This window comes from Triticum aestivum, chromosome 6D (assembly GCF_018294505.1).
Source record: "Triticum aestivum cultivar Chinese Spring chromosome 6D, IWGSC CS RefSeq v2.1, whole genome shotgun sequence".
NCBI classification, from domain to species: domain Eukaryota; kingdom Viridiplantae; phylum Streptophyta; class Magnoliopsida; order Poales; family Poaceae; genus Triticum; species Triticum aestivum.
In genome coordinates, this window is record NC_057811.1 from 197739701 (window position 1) to 197754549 (window position 14849).

The window sequence follows — 14849 nt, forward strand, 5'->3', positions numbered from 1 at the left end:
GCCCACAAGGGGATGTCACGCCCCCCACAAAGGAGGAGGCCGAATTGGATTAGGGAAGGGGGCGGCGCCCCCCTATCCTTCTCCTACTCCCTCTCCTTTCCCCCTTTCCCCCTCCGGAAGAAGGAAAAAGGGAGGGGGGCGAATCCGACTAGGACTGGAGTCGTAGTAGGACTCCCCTCTCCCTGGCTCACCCATTGTTGGCCAGCCTCCTGCTCCCCTCCTTTATGTACGGGGGCGGGGGGCACCCCAAAGGCACAACAGTTGTTCTGTTAGCCGTGTGCGGTGCACCCCTCCACAGTTTACTCCTCCGGTCATAGCATCGTAGTGCTTAGGCGAAGCCCTGCGCGGATCACATCACCATCACCGTCAGCACAGCATCGTGCTGACGAAACTCTCCCTCGACTCTCTGCTGGATCAAGAGTTCGAGGGACGTCATCGAGCTGAAGGTGTGCTGAACTCAGAGGTGCCGTATGTTCGGCACTAAGATCGGTTGGATCGTGAAGACGTTCGACTACATCAACCGCATTAAACTAACGCTTCCGCTTTCGGTTTACGAGGGTACATGGACACACTCTCCCTCTCTCGTTGCTATTCATCTCCTAGATAGATCTTGCGTGATCGTAGGAATTTTTTTGAAATTTCATGCTACGTTCCCCAACAGGGTGTACTTCTTCACACACACGCTCTCGCCACTTACCGCCATGTACACGTCATGTATCTCGGCAACCTTCAAGCGGAAGCCTGGCGAGGGTGTTGGCCACGACGTGACTAACCATACAAGTCCCTAGTCCAGGTTTATCGCCTATTCAGGTTCCATCCATACGGAGTCCGGCCGAGGTTTCTACTACGGCCCCGAACGATGCGTGCAGGGTTTCCGAGGCACCAAACAGGCGTCTCGATACACCGTGCCACGTACCTACTGCATCACAGCCAACCCCTAGCTAGGGTCAGCGCTGCGCATGGCAAAGGAATGGGGTTCAACTACCGCAAGATGTAATAGTGGGTTTCAACTATTTACTATGGCAAAGACAGGTCACGCAAAGGAATGGGGTTCAAATTGAAACTCCACATGTGGTTATTTAAATGCCATTCATTTGATTTGTCCCAAACAGTAGCCAAATTTTGTTCTAACATGCATGAAAATGGCATAAACATATTCTTTGGATTTTTCAGATCACTTTTCATATATGAATCTTTTCCATTGGAGTTATAGATTATTTTCTATGAATTTTTGAAGTTTTAAACATTTTCTGGAATTTCCTGGCTATTCTAATTTAAACTAAATCCAGAAAATGACTTATTGCGTCAGCATGATGTCGGTGTGACGTCAGCAGGTCAACAGGCGCGGTCCAGGTCAAAGCTGACCAGTGGGTCCCGTGTATCAGTGACTAAACTAACTAACCTAATTAACTAACACTAACCTAAGTTAATTAGTAGGGCATACCCACCTGTCATTGACCCAGGGAAGGTCAATCCCCTGGTCAGCAGGGCCTAACACGCTGGCGTTTAGCCACCGGCGATGACCCGAGGCGGCAGAGGATGTCGGAATTGTCGCTCCGGCGACCATTTGGACGACGTTTTGGTGCTACGCACAGCTGGGGCTCGCACGCATCTGGCAGTGCAAGCGGGAGGAGCCCGGGTGGACCGAGCTGACGGCGGTGAGCTCGTCCACGGTGGCCGGACCTTGGGCAAGCTTGGGAATGAAGCTGCAGTGGGCATGGTGATGCGGGCGTAGCATCTACGACTTCTATGCGGTGTTGTGAGCATGACAGACACACTCCCGGGACCAAAAGGTCACCGGAATTATGTCGGTGTTGAGCTCAGGCGGCGGTGGTTCTCAGTCGTCAGCGAAGTAGCGGCTACGGTGTGCAAACGAGGAAGAGAATAGGGGGGTTCAGACTGTGGCCTCACAGTGAGCATGTTGGGCGGGTCGGCGAGCTGAGGGAAGCACTGGAGCGGGCGGATCGGCGAGGGGGTCTCCGGCGGCCGACGATGAAGACGTTGAAGATGGCGATGTTGTGGGGCGTTCGGCGTCACGTGGCTCGACGAGGGATACGTAGACGTCAAGCCGGAGCTCGCAGGCACTTCGAGGAGGCGAGGGGGAGGCGGTAGCTACGCAGGTGATAGCGGCGAGCTCGCGGGTGAATCGGCCATGGCGGGGAGAGGCAAGGGAGAGAGCAGGCGAAGAGTGAGAGAGTTAGAGCGATCGGGACGGCACTGAGGAGGTCGGCCACGGTGTCGAGCTGTCCTGGGGACGTAGGACAATGCCCTGATGCCGTGGCGCTCTCGGGCGTGTGCGCGTTGTCCCTCCTCTGCCAACTGGCAGAGGTAGGGGGTGACTGGCACGGGCCAGGTGGGCCGGCCCAGTCAGGTATGTGGGTCTGGGTCCTTTCTCTCTCTCTCTTTTTCTGTTTTCTGTTTTTCTATTTTTCTGCTATTTGTTTTGATTTAGTAGAAATACTGACCCAGTTTATTAAATGTTGAAAATATTCATGGGCACTTCTGAAATTAATTCCAAAAGCCCAAAAATACTTTCAATATTATTTGGACATTTAAAAATATTTATAGAATTTTAAATGTGCAAATTCAAATACTTATGAATTAATTCAAGAATACAGAGTGTCCTAGAAAAGTGTGCTCCATTTTTTGCAGAGGTTCTGGACCAATTCAAAAATGATGATCATTTATGAAGGGCATTTCAGGTTCATTGAAAATTATTTTAGTAAACCCTAGTTGCTTAAAGTGGTGCTAGGGGTTTATGTCATCCCCATTTCATGTTTCATTTGAATTTTAAACATGATGACATGATGATCAAGCAAAGATAACAGGGGCTGAGCTAGGGCTGTGACAACTCACCCCACTAAACAAGAATCTCGTCCCGAGATTCAAGCGTAGGGTATGAGGACAGAGGGGACATAAGGCCAACACAATCTTCACGATCCAGATTGCACTTCATAAGAATGTACATTGCTTGCATCATGTTGGTCTTGACATCCTTGCTTTCAAGATCTTTGTCCAACACAGTGACAATAGAAGAAACTCTACAAGAGTCGATCTTCTCAAGGATCGAGCAACTCAAGATCAACTCGTGGAGTGAGGCATTGAAACATCCCTTGAGCTGAGACATAGAACACATATCGACAGGGATGGAAGGAAACATATGGCGATTGCTCAATTTGGTAGGCAACAATTCCACGCTCGGTCACGACGTAGCGAGGAGTTAACTGCCATAATTCCATAACGGGGCACCTCAGGGAAGGTGACTCGTAGTATTATTCCCTGAAGTGGCAAAAATAATTACTTTTGATATAGAAATCATTGAAACTCTCTATACCAAGCTAGGGCAATTCGCAATCGATTGTTTGAAGAAAGTCCGAAAGGATGGCATATTCGGAATACAATCGATGTTGTGGACTACATTGTTGAAGTCGATGCAACGAGTGACTTTGCTTATCATCGGGAATGGATGGGACCCATGGTAGGACCACTTTTGAAGATGATCCCGAACAGCAATTACTGAGAAGGGCAACCCATGGGAAATTGACACAATGGTGGTGCAAGCTAGGGACAAAATGCAAATGTTCGGAATGATTCTAGTAACTGGGGAAAAACTCAACTGTCGAGAGTGATTCCACTATTTGAATGGTTGTACTATATTCGAAGAAACTGAGAGCACTAGGATCCCTAAGGAACAACTTCTAGAATAAGTCGCACGAAATCCTCACGGAGAAGATGGTCAAATAGCTCAATCAAGATACTACAATGATAGATCTTCCGGCTATGTGTGTCGACCAGAACATCAACCTTGTCGGGACCTACACAATAGATCTTGGAAAAGTTCAAACCATCATATCTGCCTAAGATTCAGATCTGGTTGGTAACGGAATATTTCAGACAGCATGTCTGGAAAAGAATGTTTGCAACACAAACGATGAGACGACATTACGAGATTCACGGGATATGAACTACGGTAGTAAGCTCCAAAACATGAGCTGGTTCTGCTACACACATGTGAACACGTTGTCCAAGACAAGCATGACCTCGTAGAACTCTTATGATAAAACACTACCGAGTTCTGATTGGGAACCATCATTGAAGTAACGAAGTCTTGTGCATGTCGGTCCAGTACCTTCAGGACTAGCACTTATAACTTATTATCCTTGAACAAATCAATCAGTGGCTTGGTGTGCTAGGAAATACGTGAGGATTGGAGGTAGCTAATCTCTCAAACCAATGTATACTTCGCACATGCGTGACTGACTTGAGATGATTCCATAGGAAGCAACATTGACTTTCTCGAATTCACGGTGGCAACTTGCATCAAGTAGACATGAATTAAAGGAAGTCACTTCTTCCATCCGAACATATGCTCCGTGAACGGGACATGAAGATAATGCTTATAAAATTTTCCAACACTAACTTTGATGTTCAACATGAATCATGGAAAAGATGAAAACGTTGTCAATGGGCTCAACAACAAGTCATCGGGATTTCCACGAAGATGGAATTCCACAATTAAGTGAACACGGGGATAGCATTGGTCAGACTCAAAGATGTAATGGTGTATGCTTGAGGGATCAACCACGAGTAAGACAACATTACGAACACCGTTGGTTCTGATTTGATTTGAGGATAGCCCACACTCAAATCAAAGTTTGGACAAGACAATAGATCCAATAACTGATCATGAGGACCAATTGATGAAGATATCATGTTTCTTCAACACACACACACAAGATATCACTTTGGAGTGAACTAAGTGGATTAAGCTTTTATCTTCCAACTCTCCAAGTTGTTGTTTTAGCTTAACCAATTATTTCAGAGGTATCCAACATAGATTCTTGGAGAAAAGAATGGTTTACAAGAAAACCAACTTGATCACGGACTCAATATAACAGTCAGGGAACAACCTGGTGATACTTCCAAGAAGATATTCGGAAAATCACGGACCACCTCTATATTATTAAGCTCGAGAACAATCTTGCTTTCAAGGCAAGATGATGTGATCAAATAAGCATGTGATTTACAAAATCCTAACTCATTGGTCGAAGAGTGCACTAGGGAAAATGGACTAGGTAGCACGATCAACCTTAGGGTGATGATTCAATAATCAACACGCTAAGAATGAGGTTATTGTCCATTTAACTACCAAGCAACGGAGTTGCTAGGAGTATTGATTTCACACATCATAGTTCACTTGTCGGCATTCCGGTTACAACAACATGGATACCGGGGGATGAACGGTGATGGTGATGGAGAGAAGTATCACTGTATCAAGAGTTCATAGGAGGTGGTGCAATTTCCACGACATTCTTGATATAAATATGGTAATACCCCAAGGTAGAACAGAACAAAAGGTGGATTGGCATTTTGATCTGCGGAATACAACTACTTTGACCAGTCCAAGGAATGGATGAGGTGCTGGAGTTTGTTTCTCCTACTCATTCTAAAATAGAAAGGCTTAACGGACCACGGGAATAATAGGCATCGATGAGTATGCACACATACTCCTGACTATCAACTTATAGACGGAGGTCAGAAGACAACTAAAGAGGGACAACTCAAATGAGCATATAACTTTCTGAGTTGTGGATGCATAGGTTAATATGTTGAACCAAGTTCAACAGGTTTGTTCCGGATAATCCATGGAAAGAGGTAAGACTGGCAGAGTCACAATATAGAATGGGGAACTCATCAAGAGCACTCTGGTTGTGATCTTTTGGTTCAGAAGAACTTCTGCCATAATGGTTCATGGTATTGGAAGAACGATATACCACAGACCTCAAAGACTATCACAAAGGTCACTAATATCCTAAAGGAACTAGCAAACACTATCAACAGGAAGTAAGTAGAGTGAATCTTGGGTTCAAGAACCCAGAAATAGAATGCCTACTAACTAAATGGCATCACGGGATGCTTTCGAGAATAATGGCCAGAATCATCACACTGGGGATAAAAAGCATGGCTAGATTACAGGTGATTCTCTAAGACACCTAGGTTCATAATAATAGCTCCAACATATATACCGAGGCAATGAAGTACCTCAACACACTGGTTAGTGTGGTTAATCTGGCCCAAAGGAACATCGGGAACGGAAAGAAGGGAGTTGCAAATGCATCAGACCATTTAGAAACCAGGGATGACTCGGACAGCATAACGGTTGTAAATGCTCAAAAATATTTGAGACATCCTGCAAAATGGTGGCATAACTACTCAACATCACAATATCAATGTTCTGAGAGCAACTGTCAACACACGGAGGTAGTAAGAATTGAACTGAGGCATGAATCCAACATTCCTACAAGTCTATGGATTAGTAACACATGATACTTATAGATAGAAGAGAAAGCCTAGTTCCTTAACCCCATAGGAACGATAGGATGACTCAGATTACAAGGGCAGGAGGTATAAGGAGTACTAAGAGCCTGATGTTCCCTTCCACAATCAATTCCCTTATATAACTAAAAAATTTCTAGACTCAACTTCGACCAGTTTGGCTTGGTAATCCTACAGTCATTCAGGCTCTCATACCAAAGATGTCGGGACCTGGATCCTAAGTCACACCAATCTAGCATGTAACACATCATATCACTTTGCAGCCTCACGCACGGTATCCCCACGGGTGCCACCTTACCTGGCCCGGGACCGTTTGCGCCTTTTGGCTCATGTATATGATAGTGTCCCAAGCATCCATATGACAAAGAACCCGGGCCGACATGACTAGTCGTGAATCCAAAGTGGCACTAACTTACAGGAACAGGCATACATGACCCAGCAACGAACGTGTTGATCATCAATGTATGAACCCAAGTCGTAGCAAGCTACAAGGACTTAAAGAACAACGCGTGACATTTCCCCGAAGGGACAGACATGGGAACGAAGAAGGACACATGCTGGCTAGCCTAAGTGTTCCCGGGAAGTAGCAAGCTACCATGGCTCAGTGGAAGCACTAGGAGACATTTCCCCATAAGAGAGGCTACCAAGAATAAACAACTAGGTTGTCGGATCCCACACATACTGAGCATTTAAAAATCATACACACAATATGCTCGATATGTGCAAATACAACATGACATCACAACAAAACTCTACGACTCAAAGTATTTATTCAGAGGGCTCTGAAGAGTCATACATAGTAAGAATTACAATCATGGGTCACATGACCCAACATCGGAGCATACAAGCAACGGAAGCATAAACATGTCTGGGTACAGACATCTGAAAAGGAAGAAGGCTTCAGAGACTGACTATCTACAAGACCCTCCGAAGGGTACAAGATCATAGCTGAGGTAACAAGCTAAATGTCAAAGTCCACGCAGAGCTATGATACATCTCCAACGTATCTATAATTTTTTATTGTTCCATGCTGTTATATTATCAATCTTGGATGTTTTATAATCATTTTATAGTCATTTTATATCATTTTTTGGTACTAACCTATTGACATAGTGCCAAGTGCCAGTTGCTATTTTCTGCAATTTTTTTTTACATCGCAGTAAATCAATACCAAACGGAGTCCAAATGCAACGTAGCTTAACGGAGAATATTTTTGGACCAGAAGACACCTAATGGGCCAAGGCTGTGCCTGGGGGTGCTCCGAGGAGAGCACAACCCACCAGGGCGCGCCAGGAGGCCCAGGCGCGCCCCGGCGGGTTGTGCCCTCCTCGGGTGCCCACGGACCGCCTCTTTGCTCTATAAATACCCCAATATAGCAGAAACCCTAGAGGAGTCAACAAAAATCAATTCCACCCACCGTAGAGTCATGAACCACCAGATCTAATCTAGACACCATCTCGGATGGGGTTCACCACCTCCATTGGAGCCTCTCCTATGATGTGTGAGTAGTTCTTTGTAGACCTTCGGGTCCGAAGTTAGTATCTAGATGGCTTCCTCCCTCACTAAATTCTCAATAAAATGGTCTCTTCGAGATCCATATGATGTAACTCTTTTTGCGGTGTGTTTGTTGGGATCGAATGGACTTTGAGTTTATGATCAGATCTACCTTTTTATATCCATGAAAGTATTTGAGTTTCTTTGATCTCTTTTATGCGTGATTGCTTATAGCCTCGTATTTCTTGTCTGATATTTGGTTTTGTTTGGCCAACTTGATCTATTTATCTTGCAATGGGAAGAGATGCTTTCTAGTGGGTTCGATCTTACGGTGCTTGATCCCAGTGACAGAAGGGGAACCGACACATATGTATCATTGCTACTAAGGATAAAACGATGGGGTCTATCTCTACATAGATAGATCTTGTCTACATCATGTCATCGTTCTTATTGCATTACTTAAAACACTAGATACATGCTGGATAGCGGTCAATGTGTGGAGTAATAGTAGTAGATGCAGGCAGGAGTCGGTCTACTAATCTTGGACGTGATGTGTCGGGGGTTGGGTGCGACATATGCCAAAGGATGGCTTATCATGGTGGGAGCGAGTAAAACATCGCCGGTGCCTGGAAGCGGGATGAGGCGTAGACACGTACGCCGGCAAACTTTACCCAGGTTCGGGGCTCTCCGTGGAGATAACACCCCTAGTCCTGCTCTGCGGGGTATCCGCATGATCACTAAGGCACTAGTGGTACAATGGTGATCCTTGAGCTGTTTGCTAGAGGTGGAAGAGAGCAAGGCTAGCTCTCACCTCTCTCTATGGGTCGGTCTAGTTCTAACAGGTTGGGAACCCTTTGCATGGGTGCCCGGGGGGGTTTATATAGGCCTACCCCTCAGGGGTACAATTGTAATCCGGCCAGGTGTCGGACCCGGCTGTCAGTCTCTCTGGTGGCCGGCTTCTTCGCCGGCTGCTGGGGCTCGCCGACTGGTTGGGTATGGAGCCGACAGGCCCCCCCGCCACTCACGGGTCTTGTCGGCTGCTGATCATTGTAGCCGTGACGCTAATGACGCAGGCTCGGTCAAGGGAGCGTGGCTACAGCCCTGCCGCCTGGCGGGCGATTACTGTAGCCACTCCACGTCTCGTGTGGTTAATGGCGCGTGGGTCCCGAGGAAGGGCGGGCCGACTGCTGGGGGCCGACCTCCCTCGGATCCGACTGGTGGGGCTCTAGTCGTCTTCCGGGTTCTCACTGATCGGTGGGGCCCGTCGTCCTTGGGCCGTACCGACAGGCCGTCGTGGGAGCAGGACTCCGCCTGCTTGTGGTGACGTCAAGGGTGGAGTGGCGACAGTGCCGCGTCGGGCGGAGATCTCCGCCTATACAGTGCACTGTGGCCGCGTCCATCCCTGGATTTGGGAGGGATGGGCTACACTTTAGCCACTCCCTGTCTTGTCTTTCTTGATGAGGGCGCAGGCTTCGTGGGCGCTACGGGCCGACTGCTAGGGGCCGGCTTCTCTGGAAGCCGCCCACTAGGAGTCGGCTTCTCTTGATGCCGGCTTCTGGAACTCGGCTGTCTACGGGCAGCCGGCTATTCCTCCAGCCGGTCACCAGAAGGCAGCACCTCGTCTTGACGCCTTGAGGGGCGCAGCCAGCCCTGATGTCTTGAAAGGTTCTGGGTCTCGGGTGAGCCTACCCATGGCCCATTACTCCGACAGTAGTCCCCGAAGCTTGTGAGGTGCCGCGGCTGAGCAGCCGAGGAGCCTCAGCAGTTTCTTTCTCCGAGTGCTTGAGGTGGAGCTTCGTTCGACTTCTGCCGAGCCGACTGGTGGGAGTCGGCCTCGCCCAGTCTGACTTATCCAAACTTCGAACGCATCGGCGAGAACCAAGTGGCGTGCTAGCTAAGCCTCCAGGCCGCCGCCCGTTGTGGGCATGTCACGTGGCGCCGAGCGGCCGGGCTAGTCTGCCAACCCATTCTCGCGATGGGACACGCCTGCTGGCGGGGCCCGCCACTACCACGCCTCGGCACGCGAGCGGATCCACTGCGGCCGAGCTGGGCGGTTGAGGTTCCCGCGGAGTTACTGCGCGCTGTAATTCCCACGATAAACGTGGGGCGTGGGGTCGTGGACGCAGTAAATCCCACGATCGCCCCCTCGGCATCGCAGCCCGTAGGCCTATAAGTAGGGGGAGGAGGGGGAGCGGCGGAGCACGCACGTCCCTCCTCCCCATTCTTTCCTCCTTCTTCTTCCTCTTGCCGTAGCGCCTCCAAGCCATGCTGAGCACTGCGGTGGTTCGTCTCCGATGAGCTCATCCTCCAATCCCACGCCCCCCATAGCACGGTCCGGAGCATGGGACGTTCCGAAGTTCATGAGGACCACATCGACTTCCTCCGCCAGATGCGGCGGCTGCTAGGCAAAGATTACGTGAAGGTCCGCCTCGCGCCGAAGAGGGAGATCTCGCCGGCGCCGGAGGAGGGCGAGCGGGTTGTCTTTCGCTCGCACTGCCTGCGCGGCCTCGCCCTGCCGGCGAGCAGCTTCTTACGGTCCTTCCTCGAGTTCTATGGTCTTCAGCCGCACCACCTCACCCCGAACAGGGTGGTGCTCCTGTCCGTGTTCGTCACCTTGTGCGAAGGCTTCCTCGACGTCCTCCCCACCATTGAGCTTTGCGGAGAGTTCTTCTACATCATGTTCGGCACCCTCGTCGCGGGCGTGCCAGCTCAATGCGGCGTGTTTATTGCGGTGCGGAGGCCGGCGGCCGAAAATCCGTTCCCTCCCATTCCGCTGATAAAGTCGGTGAAGATGTGGCAGCGGTCGTACTTCTACGTGAAGAGCGTCTTCCTGGAGAGCGACTGGGTCAACTTGCCGGCTTACGAAGCCGGCCCGCCGGCTGGGAGCCGGCCCAACTGGTTGTACCGGGCCAAGACGATGCCGCCTTCTGGAGCCGCCGCCATCGTGCAACTCCGAGTGCTGACACAGTCGGAAGGCCTGACCGGGCCCGACTTGCTATCCGCCTTCGTGGCACGCCGGGTGCTCCCGCTCTAGAGCCGCCCTCACATGATCTGCCAGATGAGCGGGCATCGGGACCCAAGCCGGCTGTGCACCAAGGAGATGCCTCACGCAGAGGTAGCTCACATGGTGAACTATCTTGCGAACTGCAAGCTCACGGAGGAGTGGCGGTTTGATAAGGAGCCGTATTCCCACGCCAACCCCCCGCCTATGTTAGGTTATCTTTCTTTTTCCTCTATCTTTTTTGTTGCCAAGTTCGGCCTGTCCAACCTAACCAATCGGCCTTTGAACAGAGCCCCCTCCTTCAGCCGGCAGCCAGTGCCGTGGGCCCGGAGCGCCGATTCCTCCCCGACCGAGCGGAGAGCGACGTCGATGACCCTGACTTGGGGGCAGCGGCCTTGGAGGACGACGCCGAGGGAGGAGGTGGTGAAGCAGGCGGCTCGAGGCTCGGAGCCAGCCTCGAGGACTAGCCCGACGATGATGCGGGGGAAGTCGCCCCGCGCCACCAGCCAGGGTCCGGCCAGTCGGGCACGAGCTCGTCTGCTGCACCGGATGCCCAAGGTGGCGCAAAGAAACGCAGGGCCGCGCCGAGCTTGTTCGGCGGCCGGCCGAAGAAGCCCAAGGGCTCGGCCGCGGCGACCAAGCGGGATGAAGCGGCTGCGAAGGCCATCCGCTTCCACAAGGCGGGGAAGGAGCCGCAGCTGGTTTCTGCATAAGTACTGGCTTTCCCTCGCGCCTTCATTTTTTTCCTTGTTGATTCTGTCTGAGTTTCTTTACTTTGTTTCCCTTGATCTAGTGCTCCGCTCTCTCTCGAGAAATCGGCCGCCGCCTCCATCGTGGGGTCGGCGGAGACTTCCACCACCACTCGGCGGATCGACCCGGCCGCCGACCTCCGGGAGGCAAGGGAGCGGAACGTGCAGGAAGCGCGCGAGGAGCAGGAAGCCGCACGCCTGGAGAAGGCAGAAGCAGAGAAGGAGGAGGCCTCCGCCCTGAAGAAACTGGCGGAGGCCGAGGCAGCTGATGCGACGAAGAAGCAGGCCGAGGAGGCCGCGCACCACCAGTCGGCGATATTCATCACTCCCCTGAACTCTGCGCCGCCACCTCCGGAGTTCGTGGCGTAGACTGGGGAAGTCGGCAACGAGCACCCGATCATGGAGAGGGACGGCAGCGACGTTGCCATGCTGGACGTGATTGTGCCTCCACCGCCACCGTCCGGGAGCGCGCAAGGCGAGCAGCCGACGGACCCGCCGATGCCGCCAGCTGGAAACGAGGTGGTGACGGGCCGACTCCTGAGGTCGGCACACCGACGCGCCGCCGACTTGCAAAGGCGGCTTCGGTGCCACGCCCGCTGTAGACCGGCGCCGCAAGCTCCTCGATCCCGGACACCGAGGCGACCAGCGCCGCACCCACTAGGTGGGTGCGGGGTGGCGGGACGGGCCCTCTGAACAAGGCGATCCTGGATGTTCAAGCCAAACTCCGCGCCGAAGCCGACACTATCAAGCATGGCAACAAGGCGTATCTGGAATTGCGAGAGGCCATACGGGTACTCTTCTTGCTTCTTCATTTTGAACTCTTGTATTGCTTCGTGGGGGCGCGTCAGTGCACCCACTGGGTGTAGTCCCCGAGTTTCGGGCCGGCTGCTGAGCAGGCGGCTCGGAACATTAATTACAAGGCTCTGAGTGCTGATATGCTTGCTGCAGGATTATCATAACCTTCGTGCTGCCGCCTTCAGCTCCAAGGTCCAGGAGTTGGATCAACGTGCTGTCGACTTGTCGGAGAGCCGGAGTAAGTCTTGTTCTTTTTCTGCGGGGGCGCGCTGGCGCACCCGCGGGCTGTAGTCCCCGAGATTCGGGCCGACTGCTGAGCAGTCGGGCCGGATCTGACCGGCAACTATTCTTCTTTCTGCTGATTTTGACGACTCCTTTCTCCGCGGGGGCGCGCTGGCGCACCCGCGGGCTGTAGTCCCCGAGATTCGGGCTGACTGCTGAGCAGTCTGGCTGGATCTCCCCGGCGACTCTACCTCTTCTCTGTTGGAAACTGACACCTTTCCCTTCTTCTATTATTCTGCAGAGGCCAACGCCGCCTTGCAGCAGCAGCTGGGCGAAGCCAACACCATGTTGCGCGCTAAGGAGGAGGAGTGCAGCAAGCTGGCTGAAGAGCGTGACCGGCTGGTCGCGCAATTGGCGAAGCATGAGGAGCTTCTCAAGAAGGCCCGGAAGGAGGCGGAGGACAAGGAGACAGGCCTCCTTGATGAGTTCGCGACCTAACGCTCCGCCTGGACCGACAAGGAGGCGATGTTGACTTCCGGCTTTCACGAGATTGAAGATATAGTCGATGGTGAGCTTCCCTCTTTTTCCTTCTTTGAGCTGCTGGCTGCTGGTCGAGCCGGCCTCTTGTCTCTAACTTTGGCTCTTTCCTTTCTGTCTTGGCAGACTTCTTCCCTGGTCACTCGGACGCCGCCAATCAGGCCATTGAAGCTGATCGCGAAGGACGGAGGGCGGAAGGCGCACAGATCGCTGCCGACGCCCCCCGAACCCTTAGCGAGCAGCTCCTGAGCGTCAAGGCCCGTCTTCGGCCGGCTCACCGGATGTTGCGCTGTCTTCAGTGTGTCGGCGCCCAGGCGAGCGCTGCCCTATGGCGAGACATGCCGGCACCGCGCACTCCCAGTCGGACTGCCGACTGGCTGGAGGTGGCGGCCGGCCGTCTTGAGGCTTGGAAGGGCTCCTCGGCCCGGGCTGGAGGGCGCCGGGCCTTGGAATTCGTCAAGGCGTGGTACCCGGGGCTAAGTCTAGCCCAGCTGGCCACGTTCCGGCTGGAAGGTCAGGAGGAGTTGGCGGTCGTGGAAGATGACCTCATCAAGCGTGCGGCGGCAATCGCCGAGTACACCGACACCAGCGTCTTCGTCCCGGAGCGGGTTGAGAACGGCGCCGAGGCGCCACCAGAATGGTTCGGGCTGAACCCGGAGGAGGGCGAGGACTCGGCCGAGGTGATCGACTCCAGCGGCGAGGAAGAAGGCGAGGAGGAGGAGGAAGGCGAAGAGGAGGCGCCAGAGGTCGGAGCGGACGGCCAGCCTCAGCTCGACCACGCCTCCAGCAACGAGCCACGCCCAAGCGAGCCGGCTACCACTTGAGGCGACCAAGCGGAGACTGACCAGCCGGCCGCTCCACCAACCGGCGCCACCGACTCCTCCGATCCACCAAACCCGTCTGCCGCTCCCTAGGCCGCCAGTTTATCTTTGCTTTACCTGCCTATCAGTCTCGACGAACTTCTTAATTTTGCACAATTCCACCCGCGGGGTGTATCTCAAACTTCCGTTGAATATCAGCCAAGGGCCTTTTGCTATGTAAAATATTTTTCCGAGTTCTATCTTTTCTTGCTTGCTGCTCTTTGGCTTCTTTCCTTTGCCGCCTTCCCTTGGTTGTCGTCTTGCCAGCCGAACAGCCGCTCTGCGGACTGTGGCTGGCTCAAGTACTTAGCTACTTCTGGGGAGGCAAGTACTTAGCCGTTTTAGAGTTCTTTAGCAAGTTAAGTAGAAGCTGGCCGGCCGGGCTGCTCAACAGCCGGCTTGAACTATGCACATGCTTTGGGTCCTTAGCCATTTTTCATGTGTGCACCCTTTCTGCCTTACTCCTGCCCACCAGGCAGTTGCTCTGCGAGCTGCGGCTTCTGGCAGGAGACGGCTTAAGTGCCAACACATTACTTGTCTGGCTGCAGGAAGCATTTCATAGTGCAAGGCGGCAAGTCCCCGGGCCGACTAGTCGGACCCGGTGCCAAGCGGCATAAAGAAAATGACACATTCATAGGCATAATTCTCATCATATAGATAAAAGAGGGCAGTCCCCGAGCTCTTCTTGGGGGACCCGGAGTCTTCGTACTTTAATACAAAAGGTAGCATGGTACATACTGCATCAACTGTAAAATCTTCGGAGGAGATTTGCATTCCATGGCCGCTCCGTCTCCTTGCCGGAGTCGTCCCTCTTGCGCGCTCGAGGCTTCTGGCCGTCGATCAAGTAGTAGGAGT